The 13078-nt window shown below is 36.0% G+C and overlaps 1 long non-coding RNA gene across 1 annotated transcript in view; it reads right to left on the reverse strand.

Annotated features, from left to right (window-relative positions):
* The window catches only part of LOC125869434 (uncharacterized), a 41910-nt gene that overhangs the window by 25076 nt on the left and 3756 nt on the right, over window positions 1–13078 (reverse strand). The window lies entirely within an intron of this gene.

A 13078-nucleotide genomic window follows, 5' to 3' on the forward strand; every position in this document is an offset into this window, starting at 1 on the left:
CGTCTCAAATAGGTTTCATAGCGAGCCAATGGAGGTAAAGCCAGGCAGGGGAGAGTTCCATTGTCACGCCCCGAGACTACCCCGAGATGTGGACACGGGACCTAGGACCACAAGTGATCCCAAGCTAACCTTGTTGGCATGATCATGAGCATACTAAAGATAATAAACTGATGCGGAAGCTAAATCATAAATAAAATGAAAAGGATGGGGAATACCCATATACTATAACTGAGATAAATGAAAACTGATGAGTTTAATACAAAGAAGATATTAACTCAATACTAAGCTGAATCTAACTATGTCTGAAAATAGCCTCTAACTAACTAGAAATGTTGAGACAGGCCTCAGCTAAGTCTAGCAAAATTGAAACTAAAGGACAAACAGAATACTGAAAAGAAACTCATGACTATTGTCCTCAAGGAATGAGGACTTACTACTAATTCTGTTGAACTAGAGATCGGGAACCGATCTAAGCGTGATCTGGATGCTGAGAACCTAAACCTACATCACGAAAAGATATAGCGCACGTATGCGTCAGTACTTGAAATGTACTGAGCATGCAGGATAGAGTAAAGCTAATATAACATATAAATGAACAAAACAATAAAGCAATGAAATAATCTGAACATGATATAGATACTGAATACTGAGCTAATTGAATGCAATGACCAATTTATAACATGCTGAAACTGAATACTGAATATACTGATACATGATCAATGCAATAGAATTTGACTGAACTGTGGGAGCTACTAATAACCGACATAAAACCACATGAGCTAAATGTGGAGTCCGATGTATACGCCTCATCGAGAGGACCCAATACACCCGGCCAAAGGTGTAAAGGCATGCTAGCGTGATCACTAAAATGATGCCCATAGAGAAATCTACGTGGCTAGCAGTTCTGGGATTATTTGGGTATGCTGAACCTTAGTCTAACTCGGTATTATGCTACTCCCAATGGATTAAGTAATTAACACATTATGACTGAATTTCTGTAAGTTACTGGATAGCTCAAATTGAACATGCAAACTGAGTATGCAACAATTAAACTAATATTGATGCATTAATAACTGAGGCATGTATAATTGAATAACTGAAATATCTGACTAACATGTATAATTCAAGAACTAAAGAAATACTGTAATGACCCTCTTGGTCATTTCTGTGTCTTGCCTTCTGTGTGTCGTTTAGAGCGTTCCTGTAGCGACCCCAAGTCATTCATGACTTGCTGGGACTGACAGTTTGGTCACCTGGTCGTTCGTTTGGTCTTGGTGCTAGCTTTTGAGTTTTGGAGCTTTTGAAGCTTGAACGATCATTTTCGATCAAAAGTTCAAGAAGATGACATCGGAATCCAATTCTGACGATTCCATCAGCTCCGAAAGGGTCATTTTAGGCTAGTAGCATGGTCGACATGACTCCCGAGGTTTTCAGTGTGAGTCAGTGCAATTAGGCGTTTTAACTTTAAGTTTAAGCTTAAGTTTGACTTTGGTCAACATTTTGAGTAAACGCACTCGGATGAGAATTCTGTCAGTGCGGTTAGCTACGGAATGTTGAGTTTGGTCTAGATTGACCCTTCTTTTGTGTCCCGAGGTTTCTGATTTCTTTTCGAGCCCTTTTGTGGGTTTTGACTTAAAATGGCCTTTGGAAGTGGGACCCACTTTTTATCGAAATGACCTCTGATGGAAATTTCGACTGCGCCATTGAGTCTGGAATATCAAATTTGGTATGGTTGCATATCTCGTTTGCGCGCACAGGGTTCCGAACGAGATCGGAGCACCCCGTCGGAGTTAAACTTTTGGAAATTTATTGCAGAAAATCTGCAATAAATGCAGAAAATCAGCAACACATTCCCAAACTCAAACTCTCTCATCTTTTGTCCGATTTGGGCGATTCAAAAGGCAAAGTTGTGAGATTTTTCGAGGGCAACGCGTTGGTGAGCTCAGATAGTGGTTTGGAGTTCCCGTTTGAGGTAAATTCGCGATAAAACCTGACTGCTGTACCTTTTTCGAGTCTTTGTTTTTGGCATTTTTGTTTTGGTCATATCTCACTCATTTTAGCTCGGTTTTGGGTGATTCGAAGTCCCACATGTTGAGAATTGTCGTGAATTCGTTGTAGAGTGTTTAAAGAGTGTTGGGCACTTTTTGATTTTCGTTTATTTCGATTTTTGGACTGCTGCATTAGGGTTTCTATTAGTTGTTTAAAGTGTAGTTTCTTGCTTGTTGGTTCTTGCTATGTTTTGAGCCTCGGATTGTGTTCCATTTTAGAACATAAGTTTGGAGTGCTGTTTAGGGTCTCTTGACTGAGTCAAATTTGGACAGTTCGATGCGGGTCCCACGATTCCCGTTTTGACTCCAAAATTGACCCGTCTCCGTTTGTTATGATTTTGGTGTCTAAATGACCATAGTAACGTTGTGACTCTATTTTTGATAGCGGGGCAGCGTTTTGAGACTGTTCGGAAAGGAAAAGCTCCGGTAAAGTGATTTGGAGAGCGCGAGATCGGCCTTAAGGTAGGCTACGACTTTCCTTCTTTTAGATTGAGATTAATTTGTAAAAACATGTCGATTGGTGTGAATTGGGGGTGAGTACCAGTCTACTACCTTACTTTGATTAGATACCTCATGTTAGAATCAATTGGCCATATTTCGGGTATAGTATCATGTTATCCGATTCAGTAGAGTTGCATGTCTATGTGCTAAATGCTATTGTATGCTTGTATGCTTTGTATTGTATGTCTTNTGATTTCTTAGAGTGGACGGCGTTCCACGATGGTTGTTGTTGGATTGAATCCTATTGGAGATACCATCACCCCCGGGGTCGTTCTTTCTAGCTGGGCTGGGAACGTATCGCTGGCTGGGTAGACTCGGTGATATCGGCGATCGCCCCCGGGCCTCTCTTTCTAGCTGGGCTGGGAGTGTGCTGCTGGCTGGGTGTCCCCGGGTCGCTCTTTCTAGCTGGGCTGGGAGCTGACTGCATGGTAGGACGACTCGCGATATCTACCTCACTCACGGGTCCCTCTTTCTAGCTGGGCTGGGAGTGGACTGTTTAGTTGGGTGCCCCCTATGGTCACTCTTTCTAGCTGGGCTGGGAGTGCACTGCTGGCTGGGTGGAGTCTGATGGATTATCTTAGTTACTTTGGGCTGGGAGCCCGGTTTCCTTCTTTCTCAGTAGACTTAACTTTTCTGTGCACCTGTCGGGCTTATGGGGGTTCGTTCAGGTTTTATTTGAGCTTGTGCACGAGTGTACCTTCTGGGCTTATGGGGGTCCAGTTAGGTTTAGTCTAGTTGTACTTAGTTTGTTTCTGGTATGCTCGTGTGCTTTCTTTTCTTATCCGCTTTGACCTCTCTGTGTCTAGATTCTATCCTTTCTTATTGTTTTTACCCTTTTTGCTCAGCCGGCCTATGATGCCTACTGAGTACCTGTTGTGTTGGTACTCATGCTACGCTCTGCATCTATTTCGTGATGCAGGTCCCAGTACCAGTTACCAGCGGTGATTAGTTCCAGCCTTCTTTTGCAGTTGTGATTCGGAGACGAGGGCGAGCACTTGGCGTTTTGGGGTTTGTTCTGTCTCCTTCTTTTATTTTAGCTAGTCTTGTTGCCTTTGAGACACGCTATGTTGTGGTCCACTTTTAGGACTTGTACTCTTTATTAGATAGCTCTATACTAGTGACTTCCAGGTTCTGGGAGGGATTTCTGTATATATTTATTTTGGGTTGCTTTCGCCTTGTTATCCTTGTTTAGATTATTGTTTTCGCTAGTTTCTGCCCTTTTGCTCATTGCTTGATGTTCTGGGTTTCGGGTTGGCTTACCTACTGGTAGGGTATAGTAGGTGCCATCATGACTCGAGAAATCGGGTCGTGACAAATACATAGCTAGGGTTCTAGAATTCATGCAATAAACTGACTATTAACATACTAATCTGATTTGGATCATTCTAACAGCTAAGAACCCAATAATTCTAACATTTAAGAAACCCTAGGTCTAGTCATAATAAGGGAATCAAGAAATTGACTGAAAACTAAGGACCTAATGGGTGAAAGGAACCCACTAGTGAAACCCACATACCTAGTGCCGAATTCCACAGAGAAATCTTTAGATTTCGGGGATGGAACTGATGGAACCTTGTTGCGTTCTTGAACTAGGGTTCTTGACCTTTTTCTCCTCTCTTACTTCTAATTTTTTCTATGTTTTGATTAATGATTTGACTTAGGTAAGTACTAGTTATGTTTCTAGGCTTAAACTGACTAAAACCTCATAATTTAGGGTCTAAACGATGTATCTTAGGGGTCCAACGAAATAGGAAAAGACCAAAAGACCCCTGACTTAACTATTGTCGGAGTGACAGACGGATTGGACCTACGGGCCATAGACCATAGATTGGAGTCATAGTTCTGGTCTGCCTCTATTCTACACGGAAAAAGCGTATTCAACACAGACAGGTTCACGGAAAACATCCGTCCTCGGCAAGCGGGAACAAAAAGAGAAAGAAGAAGATGGGCTTCACTAAAACGAGCATAACTTTTTACTCGGAGGTCAGATTTTAGCAAACTCAGTGGCGTTGGAAAGAGGATTCAATTATCTATCATATCATAGGTCATAGGACACCTAATTAGTTTTGTGTTAAGATTTATGACCATCTGAAGTTGACCCACTCAACAATTTTCATCCAACTGTCTACTGAGCCTCACCTACGGTCAGACCTACGGACCGTGGATCGAATGACGGTCCGTGCTAGTCGGCCTTCATTTACGTCAGAGGCTGGGTAAAGGAGGTCTCGATCCACGGACACAGACCACGAACCGTGGTCTAATCTATAAACCGTAAGTCTGTTCGTGAGTCGAGACTTGGTAGATTTTCTGAGCTTGGCTGGGGAGGGGTTGCAGTGGTGAACCACAGACCACCAGCACGAGCCGTGGTCTGACCTACGGTCCGTGGATGGCAACCGTGGGTTGCACCTGCAACTTCTCAAAATTTTCATTTTTGGTCTGTTTCGGATACGGGGTGTTACATCCATGAAAACCCAACAACATGCATTTGTGCACATTCTGAAATGGATATCGGTGCTGCTACTATTAGTGCTAGGAGATATATAGGTGAAGTAATTGATGGTAAGGTAGGTGAAGAAGAACAAGATGGTATGATGCAGAATATACGGAGAATGCACTTGAAATTCAATGAAGAGGGCTTCAGAAAGACATGATGCAAATTCTGGAAGATTTATAAAACAGAACAGTCAGAAATAGAAGATGATTTTCTTAGATTAAAGAGAAGTTGCAGCATATGGAGCATGTCCTCAATCTGAGTACTAGCTTCAATGATATAAGCCTACGGTCCAGGTAGAAGAGAAAACTTTATAAGCCGCTTACTCAGAACTTGTGCTTTTCTATTCATACCGCTTCAATGATGCATTTGTCTATTTCAATTTGTATAATTATAACATTTTTTTGGCACTTACGGGGACGGGGATGCATATATCTATATTTTCTTCGTCAATTTTATAACACCTAATGACATTGAGAACAACTCGAAGGTTGTGTCAACAAAAGTTTCAACGTCAGTAATGCACTTATATTCTGTCAATTATTTTTGTTACCTTTCAGCTTAAATACGTTCTATATTGGAGTTGACAGAAAGTAGTAATCTTATTGTCTTTTATCTAATACTAATCAGCAGCAAACAATTTATTCTAATTTTGATGATTTAACGGAAAATAAGAAACAGTTGGATTTGGATTAGAGGCGACGAGATTTATGAAAATCATGATGAGGAAGATGAAGAGCAGATCATTAGATGACATTTTTGAATTTCTGAAAGTCTTTTTCCTGCTACAAAGAATGTGTAAGGAATTTTTTATTTAAAGAAACTGTCCTTTATAGTACTTTGTTTATGTAATCTGTTTGTGTGATAAATGTATGCAGATATGCTTGGGAGTGCACATTTAAAGAGTGTGTAAATGATTAAGAAGAGACAATATCAGTGCTAGTTTGGTTGTTCTATTGGCAACAGTAACCACATATTATTTACACACATTCTAAGCATGGGCTATCCATAGACATCAAACATCCTTCAAAGAATCATATCTGATGGCGCATATGTTGGCCAATGTTCTCACGCTGGTAAGTATTTACTTTCAATGATTTTGTTTGCCTTTCTGTCATACATTCTTTTAGCTAGCATGCTATTACAAGTTAACAACTATTTATAGAATCATTATAAGTTAGCTACTATGTTAAAATATAATAACCAAGTAGCATAAAAAGTTTCTACCGAAAATTGAGCTTAGAGTATTCGGGGAAAAAAGGCCACATTCAGGGATAACAAAACTATTAAGAACTAATTGCATAAAGTCATTAGTGTATTTGTATAGCTCAAGACAATAGTAAAATTAATACATAAAATAATTTTAGAAAAATATTTCAGATTTACCATCTACCTATTTGTCTTTATTTAGGTAAGGAACAACGAGTGTGTTTCAACAGGCTCTACCAACTTAGTATACTCTGTTTTTTTAAACCCGAAAGCTTTATATTAATTGTTTTTTTATGATTTAGTGTTATTCTTCTTAGTAAATAGAAATGGTATTACCATAAAAACTTTGAAGTTTCAAACATTTCTTTTCATGCTTAGAGATGGATGGAGACCAAAATATTTTTTTTAAATCATTTTTATGTCAAGATTTTTCTTCAGTAAGACACAGTTACTCCTTGATTGAATAATTTACTTTTGGATACAATATTATGTGAAAATGTAGTGGAAACAAAAAATTTGCACGAAATTTGACTAAATTAGATTCTTTGAGGTAGAACTGTGATGCCTCTTTCACCATAAGATGGAGTGAATGGTGGTATAATAGAGCCAACTAAGCAGATTGGAAAGGATAATAATATGAAGAAAAGCAGGTAAAATAAAGGAGATTTTAAGTCTGTAAAAGTTTTAGCAGCCATTCTACTATCTCAATGAGTAGAATGGGTACAAGAGATCTGTTGGCTCTGGTAACATAGTGTTGAGTGAGATTCTTTACTCAGAGAATATATTTCATGTCTAACTTAAAGCATCTATAATTTTGGAGTATGTAAAAATGTGTAGAAGGTGTATACTGTAGTTTTTAGTGGAGAAAAAGACATAGCATTGAAACTTTTCAAAAAGGAAAACATAAGAAAAAGCTCGAACACTTTAAAGATTTCAATAGTTAATAGAATATGCATATACTACTGCTGATTTTGGTATTTTTTCTTTGCAGGTTTGGCTTTAGAGCCTCTACTTTCTTACTGTCTTGCTGTTGCTTATGTTTTCTTAAATCTTGTGTTTTTGTTCTCCTTGAGCTGAGGGTCTTTCAAAAACAACCTCTCTACTTGGCAAGATAGCAGTAAGATTTGCGTACATTTTACTCTCTTCAAACTCCACTTGTGGACCATACTGAATATGTTGTTGTTGTATTAGGTAACTGAGTTGTATGTGGTCATGAAAATGCAACAAAAAGCACCCAGATGATGAAGGCGTGTCTTACAAAATAAATCATTTAGTGATGATAAATTTGGATAGGGCCAATATATACACATCAAAAGTGCACCACTTGCAAAGGTAACTTGAGTTCAAATTTATTTACTGAGTTATGTTTAATATTTGCGATATTCTATCTTGAATTGATTGAGTCAGGAGTAATTGTGCTAATAATCAACAAATAATTAACTTATTATTATTATTATTATTATCAATTATAGCAAACTTATTGGATCAGTGATTAAGTTCAGGCTTTTATTAATAAGAAGTTGAAGTTCTTTGGGAATGGTGATTCTGGCATAAACTGATTAACTGGTTATTATGGAGGTAGGAAAGAGGAGGGGAAGGAGATATAATCATAAAATTCAAATTTTATGGGTAAATAGTGGCTACAGAAGTTCTTATGACTCCATATATTTGCAAGGAATTCATAACCTAGGCATATGTTTTGTTTGATTGAACTTAACTTATAAAGAGAGCCTTTTGAGCAGCTCCTTTTGTATTTCGAAAGCCTATAGTCTGAGATTCGATTTTCTCATAATTGTAGCGAAGTATCTTGGTTAACTATATTCCACCAAGTTGATGCCCTTATGATGCAAGAGAAAGACTGAAACGCATATTCTAAATATAGATCGACTTATCTTTTAATCTACTTGCAATTAATGTTCTTTTCTTGGTTATTATAAACCTATTTACTGGTTTATGTCGGACATGAATCATCATTCAATGTGTCTGCTAAAATGTACAGTATTAAAATTTTTGATTGATATACTCTTTTATTGTCCTTAAATTTTCTAAAGTTCTTTATGAACATTGGCTCCATCCACCAAGTAACCGTGGATATTTCGAGGGTGTAAGTTAAATGAAATTGATCGTTGAGTTAAAATGCGGGTTCAGTAAAATTCTCCTCTCACAATTTTCATCTTTCTCCATCTGAAGTATTGCATTTGATCTATCTTTGACAGAAGAGACAAAGTACGAAGCATGTCTAATAATTGTTCTAGGATGGTCAGTCGTAAAATTACTTTTGGTGGTATAGCGAATCATGACAGCTAAAGGGAGTAGTGTAAATCATTGTAGAACTTAATTTGTTTGTTCTCTATTGTGTAATTTTTATATTGCAAGAACAAATTTTAAAGAACATACAAGCTTACTGGAAAAAGAAGTGGGAAGTGAGTCGAGAAGCTTTGAAGGACAATAGAAAATTTATGTGAAAAGGACTGAAGGAGAGCAGATTAACCATTTGCCATATATGACTTCTGCTTGCTTCAATATGCCATATATGAGTTATGACGTCAGCTTGCTTCAATCATACCGAAAATTTTAGCTTTACATTTTTCATGTACTACTTAATTTTTTTTCTACTCTTTATTGATATTTTTCATTGCTGAATGACTATAAAATGTTGGGCCCGTGCTAGCACGGGCCATGCCCATCTAGTAGAGATAGAAATGACCAGAGAGGGCGTGTAAAATGCCTTTAAGACAAGACAAAAAGTCTTTCTGGCATTCTTTTTTCAACAGACTAAAAAGGCAATTATATCACATAAATTGGGACACGGACCTCTAGACCTGATCTGAGATTCAACTCCCAGGTCTGAGGTCGGGTCGGATTGGGTCGAAGTTAGATCCTGATCTGGGTGTCGGGTCCCGGGTCAGGATTTGAGGTCAGATCCTAGGTCGAGTGTCGAGGTCGGATCAGGTTCAAAGTCAAGTGTCGCGTGTTGGGGTCGGATCCGGGTTAGAAATCGGGTCTCGAGTTGAGAGTTGAGGTCAGATCAAGTCTAGAATCAGGTGTCGAGTGTTGGGGTCGGGTCCCAGATCAAGAGTCGGAGCCAGGTTTCAATTTGGAAGTCGGGTCTGAGGTCGAGTCTCGAGTCAGGTGTTGTGGTTGGGTCCCAATTCAAATGTCGTGTCTCGAGTCGAGAGTCGGGGTCAGGTCCTAGATCGGGTCTCGGGGTTGGATCCTAAATCGATTATTGGGCATGTACAATGCCTTTAAGACAAGATAGAAAGACATATTTTGTCATTCTTTTTTCGACACAATAAAAAGAAAAGTACATCACATAAATTGGAACAATGTTTCTATTGCCAATGTTGAAATACGTTCTTGTCCTGATTAGTAGACTTTTAAGTTTTAATTCATTTATAATTAGGTCCCTTGAGAACTTGGAAGGTTAAGTTAAGATTAAGATCCAATAATGCATGTGAACATTTGTCTTTTTTAAAGGGGGCCATATATATATATACATATATATATAAGATGTCATTGTACTTGCGTATGGAAGAGTGAATTATGACCATATATATCATTTAAAATAAGATGTTTTAAATCATCTAATATTTGATATATAAATTCACACATAAAGACCAATCAGGGGGTGAATCACAAACGTTATATAAAAAATTAAGGTAAAGTAATTCAGAGAAAGAGGAAAATCGAACGAAAAGTTAGGCTTGAACAAATTAAAGTATATTTGTTTGTTGAACCAAGTCTTTCAACAAATTATATTTTATTAAGCCACCCCTTTGTTGGTACCAACTTGCATTAAGTAATTATTGTCTTTGTTTATATTGATATAAATTATAATACATATAAGACGACACTTTGCGTTTAGGTAAAGCAATTAGTAAGTAAAGTTTCCTGGAAAATGCAGTCTCATCAATGTGTCAAGTATCTTGACTTACAATGGTCATATATAGTTGCAGTTCAAACATCATTCGTCGAAAAATTATATTATGTATATAAATTATTATGCAAAATATATTGATTAAAAATTATTTTTCATACATATATATTAAATCTTGAACACCCTTAGCGAAATTTCTGATTTTGCAACTGACTGTCACTATTATTAACAATTTCCTGGAAGTTGCTTAGGTAAAACACTGTCATGACTCATGAAGTAGAAATATCTTGACTTATATAATATTGGTCTTTCTGAACTATATGTACGTAATCAAAGACTCAATGAAAAGAAATATCAGACATCATGGCATGCGCCATGCATACTATTCCCTCCGTCCCATTTTATGTGACACTTTTTGGATTTCAAGATTCAAACGAATCTATCTTTGATCGTAAGTTTTTCATAGATCCTTTAAACATTTTGAATTATCAATTATAGTGACTTATAGTTCTTTTTACGTATTTTACAAATATATAAATTTCATTTCAAGAAATTTGAAAATTTCATGCGCAAAATCCCGGTCAAACTTAAATTGTTTGACTCTCGAAAAATGAAAAGTGCCACATAAATTGAGACAGAAGGAGTATTTGATAGGTAAGGTAACTGTCATGAAAATGTAAAAGTATAATAGATAAGCGTGTCATTTATCTTGGCCTCAGTTAGCATTTACGATCTTTAATTTTGATACGATGTGCACAAGTAGTCCCTTAAATTATTCATTTTGAAAAGTTGAACTTTGTATAGATGGATCAGACTCGATTAGGGTTGTTGGATGGGACGGGAAGTGGATCGGGNGGGGGGGGGGGGGGGGTCACAACCCGATTTAGGGTTCGGAGATGGCACCGGTGCCTTTTCTATACTCAAACCTTCCAGTCTTGCCCCCTACCTTTAGGAGTGGAGTCATGAGGTGGAGGTGAATCTTTTTTGGCGTATAATTACTTTATACATACAAAATTAAAATTATTTTTATGTATATATAGTAATTGTTATTTGCCCTCTTCAAAGGTTTACATCTCCATAATTTCATTATGTCATTCTTTTATCTTAAATCCGATGAATGAATTGAATAAATTGGTGGACGGCCTCGATTTATATATTTAAGTATTTTATTTTTAAAAAAATCTTAAATTAAATAAGTTTTAAAAATATTCGTAATAACCAACGGCAGGTCAATTTTTAAGTTTCTGCATTGTTTTTAATTTTAATTTTGTAGAAAATCGACGGACAATGTTGATTAATTGATCGATTTTTTGCCCAAAAATTTAAAAAAAAATGCAGAAACGTGCAATTTATGCATCTCACTTGTCAAATGTAATTAATTGCAATTCAATATTTAGTTGTAAACCAACACTAATTGTTGCAAAAATCAACTTTAACTGAGCTATAATATCTGTAACAAACTGGCTAAATATCCATCAAACAATCTAAAAGGTCTACCAAAGTTCATTCATTTACAAAACATTCAATTACCAAATAGTATAAAATTATCAAGTCAATAATATTCCTAATTAAGGTATCTAGGCACAGTTAAATAAACCGATGGACAATATCGGGTTTTTAATTTTTTTTTTTTTTTAAATTGACATTGTTCATCGCTTTCTAATATTTATATTCTCCCAAAAAAAATCGTTTGCAAAATTTATGGACCTATCTCAAAAAATTTATCCCACGCAAAAAATCGAGAGATGTCCCTTAGTTTATTATAAAAATAATTGTTTTAAAAAAAATAGAAAGGAATAATGGATGGACTTTTGACCCAATCCTGCCGTACTTATCCTTTCATAATTGTTCTTGGATTTTTAATTTTTTTGGAGCACCACATATCTCAATTGAACTATTTAAACAATTATTGCCAGCTGTTACAATTATTTCAATGCCCATAAGTCATATCATCGATAGGGGCTGAGCTAAAACCTACGGATTCTACGTAATTCAATAATTTTAATTTTAATTATGTGTATATATCAAAAATTTATTTAGTTTGTATTAATAATATATTTGAAATTCAATAAATTAAATTAACTTTTTAAAAATTCATAAATTCTAAAGTTATCTTTGCATTTTACCTGTTTGCCTTCCTCGAATACTTTTGAATATACATAATTCTTAACATGTCTTTTAACTTAGTCTTATTTTATATTTATATCCTTCAATTTTGTGTGTACACAAGTAGGCACGTAAATTTGTATAACGTTAAACAAGTATATGAGTCCCACGTGACATAATACATCCAAGGTTGGGGTGTACAAAATCGAACCGAAAATCGAATCAAACCGCAAATCGAGTCAAATCGAGAAAAAAAACCCGACTAGTGGTTGGTTTGACTTGGTTTGGTATTGAAAAAAAAACCCCGACTATATTTGGGTTGGTTTGGTTTTAACTAAAAATCAATCCGAGACCGAACCAACCCGACATTATATATATAATTTTAAAATTTTATTTCATACATAAAAATATTTACTTTGATATAATTTTTAAATATTTCTTATACTTTTTCATAGTTTTTATCTTTTAATATATTATTTCAAGTTTGAAACTTAGAATTCTGAATGGTTCAATAAAGATTATAGTTCGCAGATGTTGGTAATTATAATAAAACTTAAATCAAAATCAAATTAATATTAATGCAAAAGAAAATCAATTCAAGAATTCAAGATTATAGTTCGCAGATGTTGATTTGGTTTGATTTATAGATTAAAAGCTGACAAAAATGATTTGGTTTGATATTTTAAAAATCCGAACCAACCTGGCTATGTACACCCCTAATGCAGGGCAATATGTTGGATGCAAATTATCATGTAAGATGTCATGTAGGACATGTATGCTTATTTGTTCAATTTTATACAAATTTAAGTGTCTATTTATATGCACCCAAACTTGGAGATCATA

Source organism: Solanum stenotomum, chromosome 6 (assembly GCF_019186545.1).
Source record: "Solanum stenotomum isolate F172 chromosome 6, ASM1918654v1, whole genome shotgun sequence".
Classification (NCBI taxonomy): Eukaryota; Viridiplantae; Streptophyta; class Magnoliopsida; order Solanales; family Solanaceae; genus Solanum; species Solanum stenotomum.